Raw genomic sequence first — 12,422 nt, 5'->3', positions numbered from 1 at the left:
TCGGAAGTCGACATCTCCATCTCGGAAGTCGACATCTCCATCTCGGAAGTCGACATCTCCATCTCGGAAGTCGACATCTCCATCTCGGAAGTCGACATCTCCATCTCGGAAGTAGACGCCTCCAGCTCGGAAGTAGACGCCTCCAGCTCGGAAGTAGATGCCTCCAGCTCGGAAGTAGATGCCTCCAGCTCGGAAGTAGACGCCTCCAGCTCGGAAGTAGACGCCTCCAGCTCGGAAGTAGACGCCTCCAGCTCGGAAGTAGACGTCTCCAGCTCGGAAGTAGACGTCTCCAGCTCCATCTCTGAAGTAGACGTCCCCGTCTCAAGTTTCGACGTCCCCGTCTCCTCAAGTGTCCCCTGTGTTCCAGTTTCAAGTGTTCTAGTCCCCAGTTTCAAGTGTTCTAGTCCCCTGTGTTCTAGTCTCAAGAGTCCCCTGTGTTCTAGTCTCAAGAGTCCCCTGTGTTCTAGTCTCAAGAGTCCCCTGTGTTCCAGTCTCAAGAGTTCCAAGTGTTCCAGTCCCATGTGTTCCAGTCTCAAGAGTTCCAAGTGTTCCAGTCCCATGTGTTCCAGTCTCAAGAGTCCCAAGTGTTCCGGTATCAGTCCCCATCTGAGTCCCAGCCCCTGTCTCCAGAGACCCTTCTTCATCCTCTGAGGCCCCTTCCTCGTTCTCGTCCTCCAAAATCCCCTATCCCCAGGGTTTCCTGTTCCCGCCTCCTGGTTCCCTGTCGCCGGCCCCCGAGACTTCCCTGGTCCCACCTCCTGGTCCCCCATCGCCGGCCCCCCAGAGTTTCCTGTTCTCACCTCCTGGTTCCCCATCGCCGGGAGTAAGGTCTAGCTGCAGACGCAGCCCCAACAAAACACGCCCCCGACCAAACACGCCCCCATGTGCCTGTTGAGCTCCCCTGGTGGTCAGAAAAGGGAAATATCTCAATGACGGCAGCCCTCCCAGCGGGCCCTCCAAAACACGCCCCGCCAAAACAAGCCCCTTTGTACAAAAGACGCCCGCATGTACGAAGACGAGAACTCGCATGCGTGTTGCAACAGACGGAAATGACGGATCAGGTAAAGAGAGATTTCTATTTTTACAACTTGCGAAAATTTTGTACTTTAAATTTAAACATTTAAGACATAGTTTGATAGCGCATTAGTGATTTTTTTCTGAAACATTTTTATATAAAATTAAGCATTATTGGCAGTGGGGGAAGACGTCATGGATGCCAAATATTTTTTATATAATTTTTAATGGGCTACATGCAAGCCTTTTGGCCAAAATAAACGTAACAATGGGCTATTTATTTGACCGTTTATGACTCCTCATCTAATAAGCAGCAAACTCACGACGGCAATATCACAATAACACAGAATATCAGAAGGGTCAATGCAGCAAGCGGGCAAACTCTGCAGACCAGGCCCAGATGGATATATCTGAGGACAGATTGATTAATGAAATTATCAATTTGAAGGTGAGATTAGCGGTGATGCCTGGGCTAACAGACCACAACAAAAACAACTGAAAACAACCCCTACTTTTAATCTAATTTATGTTAGCATCTTTGCATTAAAGTTTCTGTGTCTGTTCAAATATTTGCCCATGTTGTCACAGGTTGATGCAGTTCGAAACCTGGCCAAACAATGTGGCCTTGAGTCCACGGGTTCCAAAATGGATCTTGTCATCAGGTTGAAAGAGCAGATGAAAAGTCGCAGTGCTTTTGACAAGGTCTTTTCAAAAGTGTGGGGTGCATCTGGTAAGCTTATCCAAACACAAAAAAACTGTAAGTGTGTGTGTGTGTGTACACATATATATGCACACACACACACACACACACACACACACACACACACACACACACACACACACACACACACACACACACACACACACACACACACACACACACACACACACACACACACACACACACACACACACACACACACACACACACACACACACACACACACACACACACACACACTCTAACATCCCTTTCTTTGTTTCTTGTTCAGGTGGCTGGGCAGTTATAATGTGCCCCTGTGGAATCGTGAATTATATCAAGTTCAACGTGAGGGCATAAAGTCCGAGGGACTGTTGTGATGTGTTGCTATCATTTAAGCACTTTTCTAATGAAGTCATATATGATTTTGCAAGAGGTTTGGCCACGCACACAAACCTGCGTGAACCTTTAAAAATCCCCTTTATGCCAAACGAAGGCAGACTTGCTGATGCCACGCCAGAAAACCTTCAGTCTGCCCAGAAAGGTGATCTGAAAGTAAACCTGCCATGGTTGAAGGTTCAAGAGGAGCATGCAGACAGCAATGCACACCCCTCTACAGGTGCAGCTGAACACCATGCTCTGTATGACACTTTCCACGAGGCCAACACCAGAGAAGTAATAGACTGCTTGAGGAAAATTTCACTGGTACCCGAGCTGCACGGTTGGGTGAATTCTCAAGTAGCAGAGCAATTGTTCTCCAAAATGAGGAAGAATAACTACTTTCTAAATTTGATGTCTCCGGGGAGCCACATCTTTCTCATGCGCGCTATCATTCATCATCACAATACCATGTTGAACGAGAAGACCCTGGCCGACATTCATAAAATATCATCAGCAGATATCACACTGGATTCATCTGGAAAGGCCGTAATGGGTGCGTAATTTAAAATAAACAGTTAAGAATGTGTAATGTATTGTATGCACAGCTATATTTATGGTTAAATTATAATTTCTAGAAAGTACACTTGTTCTGAGCGGAACTCCACTTCCAGCACATCCCAAAGGTAGTTGGCCGTCCTTTTATTGAAAGTCATCTACATAAATGGTTTGTTAGACAAGCATGTCTCATGAGCAGGACATGATGATGTTCTTTATTTAAACACAGTGGGATTGGATCCCGTGAACATTCACCAGTGTTCGAGGAAATGTGAGGCCATAACAGCCATTTCATCTCTAAAGCCCTGCAGAACCTCATGGACTATAAAGGGTCATCATCTGTCACGGCTGCCAGTCTGAAGAGGGGAAAAAGCAGCCAGGATCACCCAGCTCTGGTGACTGACTGGACACCGCCCCTCCTCCTCCTCTCTTCCAGGCTGCTGAGGAGCACAGCTGAACTGAATCCTCCTGATGAGCCACACCTAGGATAAAAAGGCTTTTAATAAAGTTTTAACCAGGTGTTTTATATAGTTGATAATTTGTCTTTTAACTGTTAACCTTATAGTGAATTTTTCGTTTTGCATTATTTTAACAATGCTCGCCATCTGTTTGCTCTTGTTTTTAGAACCTTTTACCACAATTAAACCCATTTTAAACGCCACTGTCGTATTTCTTATGTTACCCCCTCCTTCACATTTTAACATCTCCTGTCGGGGACGTAACATCATCCACTGCAGGAGCAGCTGGTAAACAGATATTTCTGCATACTGTCATTATTGGTAATTGTTAGATAAATAGTTGTTCGTTTTATTTTGATTTTTTTTTAATACTCGTTACCCTAGATCAATTACGTCCTGGATGTGACGAGACCTGGAAGTGAGCTCATCATCAAAGACGGACCAACTTGCCTTTCCAGAAGTGACCTCTTGACCCTTGGAATTCAGAGAGACATGGATGCAATGGTGCTTAACAAATGTACAATTTACTGATGAAGGATGTTTTCATGAAAATAATCATTACAAATTAATTGATGCTGCTTCTATGCCACATCAACAGATAGGGAATGCACGTCTCAGGATAGTCCGGGGGATGGCAAATATGCAGGTTGGTTTAAAACAAGAATAAGTGGCTGGAGGAAAAGGAAATTACTAGACTTGGATGCATTACATAGATGTGTGTGTATAAATATATATGTAGGTGATATACCCAGCACTTACAAAATCTGTATGCGTTCAATCTGCAGGGACGGGATGTTTTTGTCGCTGACCTGCATGTGACACGAACATGGCTACCTCTCACCAACGGCGATCCCCTGCTCCATTTCCCAGTAATTAAAAAACATAAATTGTGATTTTTGTGAAATGTTTTTGCTGGCGGCTCTAAACAACGTATCAAGGATACTTTAATGCCAGGATACTCGAATACTTCGCTAAATGAAATGTCCCTTAGCCTTGCAGGTCTAACAGATCACTACTCAATATGATGTAGTCCCCCTTCATGCAAAATGATTGAAATCTTTTTTTGTTTGTTTGCTTTTACAGAAAGATGCCATCATCATCCCACTGTCCGGGGCATTTTCTGCTGAGTGTAAGAACATTATACCAATTTTGTGAGTGGCATACAATATCAACAAAACATGTTAGGACACATGTTGTAGATGATGTCTGTGTTTTAACCTTAAAGTCATTTCTGAGTTTTCTGTGGTTTTTGGCTAATTGTGCGGATGTTCTATTTTCTGTAGGTAATGAGGCCACGCCAGAAAGAAATTTCATTTCTGGATTCCATTATTTCAGAAGAGCAGATGGCTTCTCCCATCAGGCCTACAGGAATCTGTTGAGGTTGTCAGTGTTGTGTGTCCTGGTGGTCACTTATCCTGACCTGCCAACGTTTCCAAAAATGTCCTTAAATAAGTTCAATCAGGAGGCAGTGTGATAATAAATGTACCACGCTCTGCACGTTTGTTATAGGGTCAGATGAGATTTGCTTCAAATAGCTGAAGTTGAAGAAAATAGACAAATATTAAATGCAATGAAAAGGGAAGGGAGACAGAAAGAGAACTTCCTTGTTGAACTTTAGGAAATTATGAATATTTACCAGTTTGCTTGGTCCCGTTCTTGGATATGTTCTCTGTTCTGTGGATTACAGATATTAGGCATGTTTCCATAGCAGAACTCCAGGGTAGTTCCTGGGATGGGGAACCTGACCAGGAGACAGGATGTCCCAGTCCTCTCAGCTGTTGTCTCCATTCAAATTCAGCCCTTTCAGAACTTCCACAGACGTCAGCATATCACAACTGTGTGAGTGATGTCACTGATCCGCCCAAAAAAGCACCCACTGTGACATTAATAATAATAAAAGCATTTATTTCATAGAAGTATATTCTACTTTAATCCATTCGGAGGACAAGAGCAGCTCTGAATTTTGTGAGACAAGCCCCTTTAACTAGGTCTGTGGTGGATTTTTACCGTTTTGTACAACAGCTGTGGGGGGATTACAGAGTCTTCCAGTGTCGGGAGTTCGATTTTAATTGTGATTGGTGCCTTTTTTTATGCTTTCATTCTGCTTCACCAGCTACTCGTCTAATTATACTGCTGCCAGTTCTTTTGGACGTCTGCTGATGTCATTTCCTACTGAGTTACAACCAATCAGCTAATCCAGAGCAGGTACTCCGAAGGTTCCTGAAAACGGCCGTTTGACATGTCGGGAGGTTCCTTTAAATCCATCCTCAAGTTCTTGTAGTGGAAACACGCCTATTGATATTGTTCACGCGCCAGCAGATTTTTATATATATTTATCTCTAACAAAATCATAGCAGCGTTTACCTTTTTAAGTTTTACATTGTTGTTGTTGTTGTTGTTTGTTTGGGGGTTACTCAGAGATGTTGCACAGCAGACAGCTGTGGGAACCTGGACGGAGAAAACTGCTCTGGATTTGGAGGTATTGCCTGCAATATCAAAATTAACCTGAAATGTAATTATCGGCTATTTGTTGAATTTAACTGTCATACAGGGTGTTCCTAAGCAGACACATGGCAATGATTGTGGTGTCTTCATGATAATGGTGAGCGAGGGTAATGCTGTATACAATAATGTGACTCATGATTTTTTTTTTATTCTTTTGTTGGATATCTTATTTATAGGCCCTGTCCACACGTAGCCGGGGATCTGCCAAAACGTGGGTATTTTTCTACGTTTTGGCCTGTCATCCACACGAAAACGGAGTTTTTTCACACGAAAACGGATCTTTTCAAAAACTCCGGCCAAAGTGAAGATCTGCGTTTTCTCCGTTTTGGGTGTCTGCGTGTGGACGGACAAAACCGGAGTTTTAAGGTCCGCAACGTCACTTTCCGCAACAAAAAAATGCTGACATCACGTGTGCGACCTGTGTTTACACTAGCCGACAGCATGGACGCCCTCAGAGCTGCGCTCACTTTATCAATTGTCCAAGCGCTTTTTGCTTGTTTGTTTTTGCAAGCGGAATTACTGCTCCTTACGGAAGACCGCAGACAAAGGACGAGGTTAGGAATGGGGGAAGTACTGCCGCCTACAGGTCTGGCATGTCCTTAACAACGTATTTATCCGGGTACGTGTGGACAGAGGGTTTTTTAAACGAGGTGGTGTGGATGCACGTTTTTGGAGGGGCGGATATTCGTTAAAAAAAAACCCTTCTACGTGTGGACTAGGCCTTAATTGCACCTTTAAGCCAATAAATGTTTCAATATGAAGTTAATTGAATTCCAGGTACAGAAGCTGGAGCCACTGATTGGATAATATGTAGTATTTTGCATGGCTTCAATTGAAGAACTATGTTAGGCTCATGTAAAGCTACATTACACAACTGAATTACTTGAAATCAGCACAGTAACAAAACAAAACAACAACAAAAACAGCATTACATAAAGTTAATGAATGGATTGTGGACAGTGCTAAATCTATCTATGCAGTTTATCATGTCTTCTCTAATATACAGTTTATTGTAATGATCTGCACATATTTTAGTGTAAATGTGTGCCCACTCTGTCACTGAGCAGTCTCATATATATTGTATGATAATGTGTCATCACTACAGTATGCCTGGTACTTTGCCATGGATGCATGCTTTGACTTCAGTGAGGTAAGTTTACAAAAGAAATATAAAAATTCTATCACTACTTCTAAAATATTGTTAATATACTATGACTAATGTGTCCTCATAGTGTACCTGTGGTCTTTATTAGGATGACATGTGTCTCCTGTGAAGATGGTGGTGCATTGTCCTATTAGAAAACCTTGGCCTGGAAGGGTACGCTGCAGGGCTTCCTGAACGATGACTTTTTTATGGTCACACTTATCTCCATTCTGGCTCGTGAAAATGTGTGTTAATTACAGGTATGGAAGGAAGTTTGCCCATTTTACAGAAGGGGGACAGGCAACCCTTGGTACCAATGTACCACCGGTATTCAGGATAAAAAGAAAAAGAGAACATGAAAGCAGCACCATGGTCAGTGAAGACCTTACTCCTGCCTGTTTGAAAATAGGTCACCACTTTCAGGGATGGAATGATCCTGACACGGCAGCAGCCCCACAATTATCAGTTGTTGTATTTAGCTTTTCCAATGTGTTTTGGTTGATTTGTTGATGTTAAAAAGCAGAAAGTTTGATATGTTGTCAACTTTCAATGGTGGTGGTATAATACGTGAAAATGTCAATCCTCTTTGGACAACTGTAAAACAAACTGATACCATTATTTGCTTTCCTCTGAGTACACAGGACACCGACCGTGTGCATGTTAATACACCGTACAGCTTTCCACCCAGATAGCAGGTGAATATGAGTGAAGATTATTGCATGATAACAAAATAAAATTAATTTTAACTGCAGTGCATGAAGTCATGTTTTTGTGTGTCTTGATGAAGGACGATGACGGCATGGACTAACACAACGTGGTCACCACAACCAGAGATGAAAAGTGTCATCCACCTGGGCTTCATCAAAGGGCAGGGTGGACATTTTCTTTGAGGAGGATGAGCAGCTGGACAGAGTGATGGGCTTCTTGACCAGCCTGGTTGAAGCACAGACAACCAGATGTCACAATAAAGTGATGGATGTGCTTCTGCCAGAGGTACGTTCTGAAAATGTTTATGTATCACATGAAAACATGTTGTAGCATTACTGTCAGTCTATAACTCATGGTTAATATCTTGTTACCTGCAACATGACAGACTAAAGTCTACATGAAAGATGTCCTTTTGTTCACTTCGTTACTCAGGCAACCATCCATGCACTTTCAGCTGTCCATAAATGTTCACCGGACATTTTGTTTTGGTCCCTCCTCTCCCGCCCTGTGGTGTCTCGTGTCTTGTGTTTGTCTTGTCTTTTGCTTGTGGTGTTTGCCTGTCTTGTGTTTGTCTTGTGGGCGTCTGGTATCCGCCCTTGGGGGGGGGGGGGGGGGGGGGGGTACCGTCATGGTCTGTGTCTGCATCTTCCCTCATGTGTCTCCTTGTGTCCTCCATTCGTTCTCTAGGTGCTTATTTTGTGTCCTAGCGCCCTCATGTGTCATGTCTGCGTCTTCCTTGTGTGTCTTCTGGTTTTCCCCATTTGCCCCTAGATCTCCAGCCCTCTAGGTTTCTCAAGTCATTTCCTTTAGTTACAGCCTTTCATGATTAGTATGTTTTTTCCCATCAGTGTTTATTATATTTCTCCCACCTCCCTTTGAATTGTAGTTATGTTTCCTGCTCTTTTGTATTAGGTTTTATTCTTAGGTCAAGTTAGTTTCTCCCCTGATTAGTCATTGCCTTCACCTGGTCCTCCTCCCACACCCCACACACCTGCAGCTTAAGCCCTGTCTCGTCTCAGTGTCTTGTCGGTCCATTGTTTGTATTCTGTTGGTCTCGTCTTGTCTCGTCTCCAGTGTTTTTGATCTCAGCCTTCTCTAGCCTCCTGTGTTTTTGGTCTAGTTTTTGGACTGCCTTTGGATTTATTTTATTTTTTGGCTCCTCCAATAAAGGATTTTTTCTTATATCATATCCTGCCTCGTGTCATCTTGGGTTCCTGCATTTGGGTCCTAACCATCCAGCGTAACGTGACAGAGGGGGGAGAGACGAGAGGAGAGGATATCACAGCGGGAATTCAACAACTATTTCTTGGATGTGCTGCACAGTTTGGTGTCTGCGGTAGAAAAATCAACTAAATGACCTGAATATGTTTTTATTTTATTTTTTCTTAAATAGAAGTGCAATAAAGTGTTTGACAGTGCAGCGTGTAATCCATCACTGTGTCCTTTTCACAGAATGTGAAGTGGAAGGGTCCAATTATCGTTTCAATATAAAACTTTGTGCTAAAGTAGCATACACCAGCCTTGGATATTTGCTTTACTCAACTTTGAGATTTATATAGCAGGAGTGTAGAGAAGGATCAGAAGCTCAAATATGCACTCCACACTTGGCTAATAAGAACTTTTGTCAGTCAGGCATCAATGTAAACAAGAGTCCAAATATTTACTTGCACTTGCCTTAATAACTGGACTTGAGACATATGGCTAAGCCTTGGATGTGCATAAAAACAGTTGCTTAAGTCAGCTTTATCTAGCTGATCTGCATTAATTTGGACATAATGTTTATATAATTTATTTGGATTTAAAAGAGTTTCTTTTTTATTCTTTTTGTCAGCAGGCGTGTTTGGAAGGATCAGAAGCTCTAATGTGTACAGTCCACACTTGACTTCATACAAACTCATGAAATATATTTGCTCATGTTTACAATTTTTAGGTGGTGGTGCATAAAAGAAAGTTCAAAGGTCAAACATTTGCTGAGTGGATAAAACTTTATTTGAGCAAAACATTCAGTCGGATGTAATCCAATCACTACTGCCCCACAAGGTGCATCATCAGAGCATCACGCTTTGCTTTCCCTCCCACATCTCCTGTGTTTTGTGGCGGTGGTGGTGCTGCCACAGGTTCAGGGTATCCTGTCTCAGTCGTCCACACATTGTCATAATTCCCCCCGTGGCTCTCACACAGATTATGCAGGGCACAGCAGGTCAGAATCATGGAACGCACCAGACTGACATCACAGTCATTGCTTTTAAGTAGGCAGCGCCACCTTCCCTTCAGCCTACCACAGGCAATTTCAACCACCACACGTGCCCGGCTGAACTTCTTGTTAAAGAGAAGTTGCTGCTCTGTCAGTCGCCCAGTGTCTGTGAATGGTTTCAGAAGCCAGTCTTGCAGCGGGTAAGCAGAATCATCCAGGATGCGGTATCCAAAGTCAACGTCAGCAATTTGGATGGAATGGTCAGGGAAGAGATTTCCACGGCTTGCCAAATCCCAGATGAAGGAAAGTCTCAGTACCCTCGCGTCGTGCATGCTCCCTGGTAGCCCTGCAAAAACGTTCCAAAACAGTCCCTTTCCATCAACCACAGCTTGCAGGATGAGTGAGTGCCACCCTTTCCAGTTGAAATAGTCTGTGTGAAAGGTTCTGGGTGCTATGATGGGGATGTGTGAGCCATCAATAGCACCCCCACCCCCACCTGCTCTCAAAATAGGATGCCATCTCCCGAAATTTACCCTCATCGGATAAATGAATCAGCTCTGGTAACAGCAATACTTCTGCAGCAGCACAAAAGTCCTTCACACACTTGGCAACAGTTGAGATGCCAACACCAAACAGAACGCTGATGGGTCTGTAATCTGAACCTGCAGCAAATTTCCACAAGGCAATAGCCACAATCTTCCTCAGAGGCACAGACTCACGGAAGAAAGTGTCTTATCGCTGCAATGCTGGCCGCAGTTTGTAGCACAGGAACATGAACGTCTCCTCAGACATTCTGAAGTGCTTCAACCACGGCGCTTCCGTGTAACGAGGCACGTAGTTATCCCACCAGTCAGACGATCGGTTGAGTGACCAGATTGCGCGTCTGCGGCTGGAGCCTTCCAAAATAGCCATCTAAAACAAATGAAACGTATTTTATTAACTTTAAGTGTATTAAACACGCACGTCTGAATTAGAATTTTAGCAGTTACCAGGATGCGCCGTCTGCGTTGTCGTAGTCGCAGCAATGTGTTGTACTGCTTCAGAATGGCTTCCAGCATGACTCGGCGACGCTTTGCAGATTTAATCCTCCTCTCATCCCTCCTCAAGCTGGCAAAGCCGACGCCTTTCGGCCTCTCTAGCGCGGAGTCCGGCCCCCAAAACGAGCCACAAGCGCAGAACCATGAAAAATAACCACGAAGTTCTCCATTGTTTACAATACTACACACGTATCAACACAGGGCGGCTCAAATGGTCGCTGACATATGACATCACTCACATCTTAGCGCCAATTTGTCCCGCCAATTTCTGGGGACCGCCCGCATGCGTCCGAATTCCAGAGCAGGGACGTGAGAAAAGTGAGGAATCACTCGGGCCGGGCGGGGGCCGGCCGGGGCGGCCCGGCCCGGGCCGACCAGGTACAGATGGGATAGGCCCAATAGTCGTTTGATATAATGGGAACATTAAGTTTTGAATGCCTCTTAGTTGATAACCTTCTTCAGGGGCTTTAAACGTCCTTTGCAAATTACCCGGTAGTACACCCATCATGGCCGTGTACAGGACAGGACAGTTTTGAAATGAATTAAGTAAAAAATTTGAGTAATCTTAAATTGTAAAATAATGAAGTTGTATGATCTCTATATCCTGAATCAGTAATTATCCATACTGATTCAGGATATAGAGATCCACCGGTTCGTCCATCCATTGGTTTATCTTCCGCCAGAATGCCCCTGTGAGCCGCCGGTAGCTCTTAAACTCAGTCTTGTTTTTTCCTATGTTGCCTTGAATGCGTCTGACTGGCTCTGGATGTTTGACCCTGGTTCGATCCCAGACCCTGTTATGAACAAAACCTCTCATCTGTAAAGTGCTGACTGTCTTCCTGGTTTTGATCCTTGATCTAGAAATAAACTCGAGGGGAAGAACACCGGGACAAAAAGCCACCGAGACAAGAAACCGACCCTTCGAACATTTATTCTTCAGATATTGTGACATTCCTCTTGTTATAGACATTATCAGAAGGAGTCTGAAATGTCAGCAAGTGCTTTTAAGTGAAACGTGCTTTTACAGATCGCATTTCCTCTCTGAACTAATTACCATCCATTTACTTTAGTTGCTGGTTCCTAAATGCCACGAGAGCAGACAACAAATCAAGGCTTCCTCCTCCAGATCTATTTCCATTTGTTCGGCCAAAAGCAAAAGCACTTCATCAATGCTCCAGCCTTTCTGGACGCCAAATGCTTTTTGTTAAACAATACAGTCAATGACAGAGGGGAGCCAACAAATCATTACTGAACCAGTCAGAAAGGAGGTCCTGCTGCAGGTTCGCGCTAAACGATTCACCTGTAAAAGGTTTTCCATCAGCCTGAAACGTGTCAACATGCTTTTGCTCCGTGAAGAACAAGGAATGTTCGGTTTGAGGTGATTCCACCTATCGACTGTTGCTCCTGTCGAGCGTTTTACTCATGTTGAGTTTTATAAAAATAGACTGATGTCTTATCCCGTCAAACCACAGAAAAAAAAACATTTTACAACTACATGATTGTCATTTTGGATTACTGATGAGTCACATCAAGCTTTCAAACCCGTACAAATTGTTTATTACGCCGTGAAGTTTAAATATATGTCCTGAAAATGAATAACAAAAAGTATGTACCAGAAAACGACTGCGCAGTGGTGCAGTGGTTAGAGCTGTTGCCTTGCAGCGAGAAGGTCCTGGGTTCGATTCCCAGCCTGGGATCTTTCTGCATGGAAGTTGCATGTTCTCCC

The 12,422-nt window shown here is 43.8% G+C and overlaps 1 long non-coding RNA gene across 1 annotated transcript; it reads left to right on the top strand.

The window, feature by feature from the left end:
* The first annotated feature begins 3,556 nt into the window (after positions 1 to 3,556).
* On the top strand, positions 3,557 to 4,241 carry LOC107379968 (uncharacterized). The gene is made up of 4 exons (XR_011516142.1): positions 3,557 to 3,612; positions 3,707 to 3,754; positions 3,894 to 3,977; positions 4,192 to 4,241. It is a non-coding gene; the product is annotated as an uncharacterized lncRNA (long non-coding RNA).
* Positions 4,242 to 12,422: the final 8,181 nt, after the last annotated feature.

Source organism: Nothobranchius furzeri, chromosome 13 (genome assembly GCF_043380555.1).
Source record: "Nothobranchius furzeri strain GRZ-AD chromosome 13, NfurGRZ-RIMD1, whole genome shotgun sequence".
Taxonomy (NCBI): domain Eukaryota; kingdom Metazoa; phylum Chordata; class Actinopteri; order Cyprinodontiformes; family Nothobranchiidae; genus Nothobranchius; species Nothobranchius furzeri.
The sequence above is the reverse complement of the archived record's forward strand: the minus strand, read 5'-3'. Positions and strand labels throughout refer to the sequence as shown.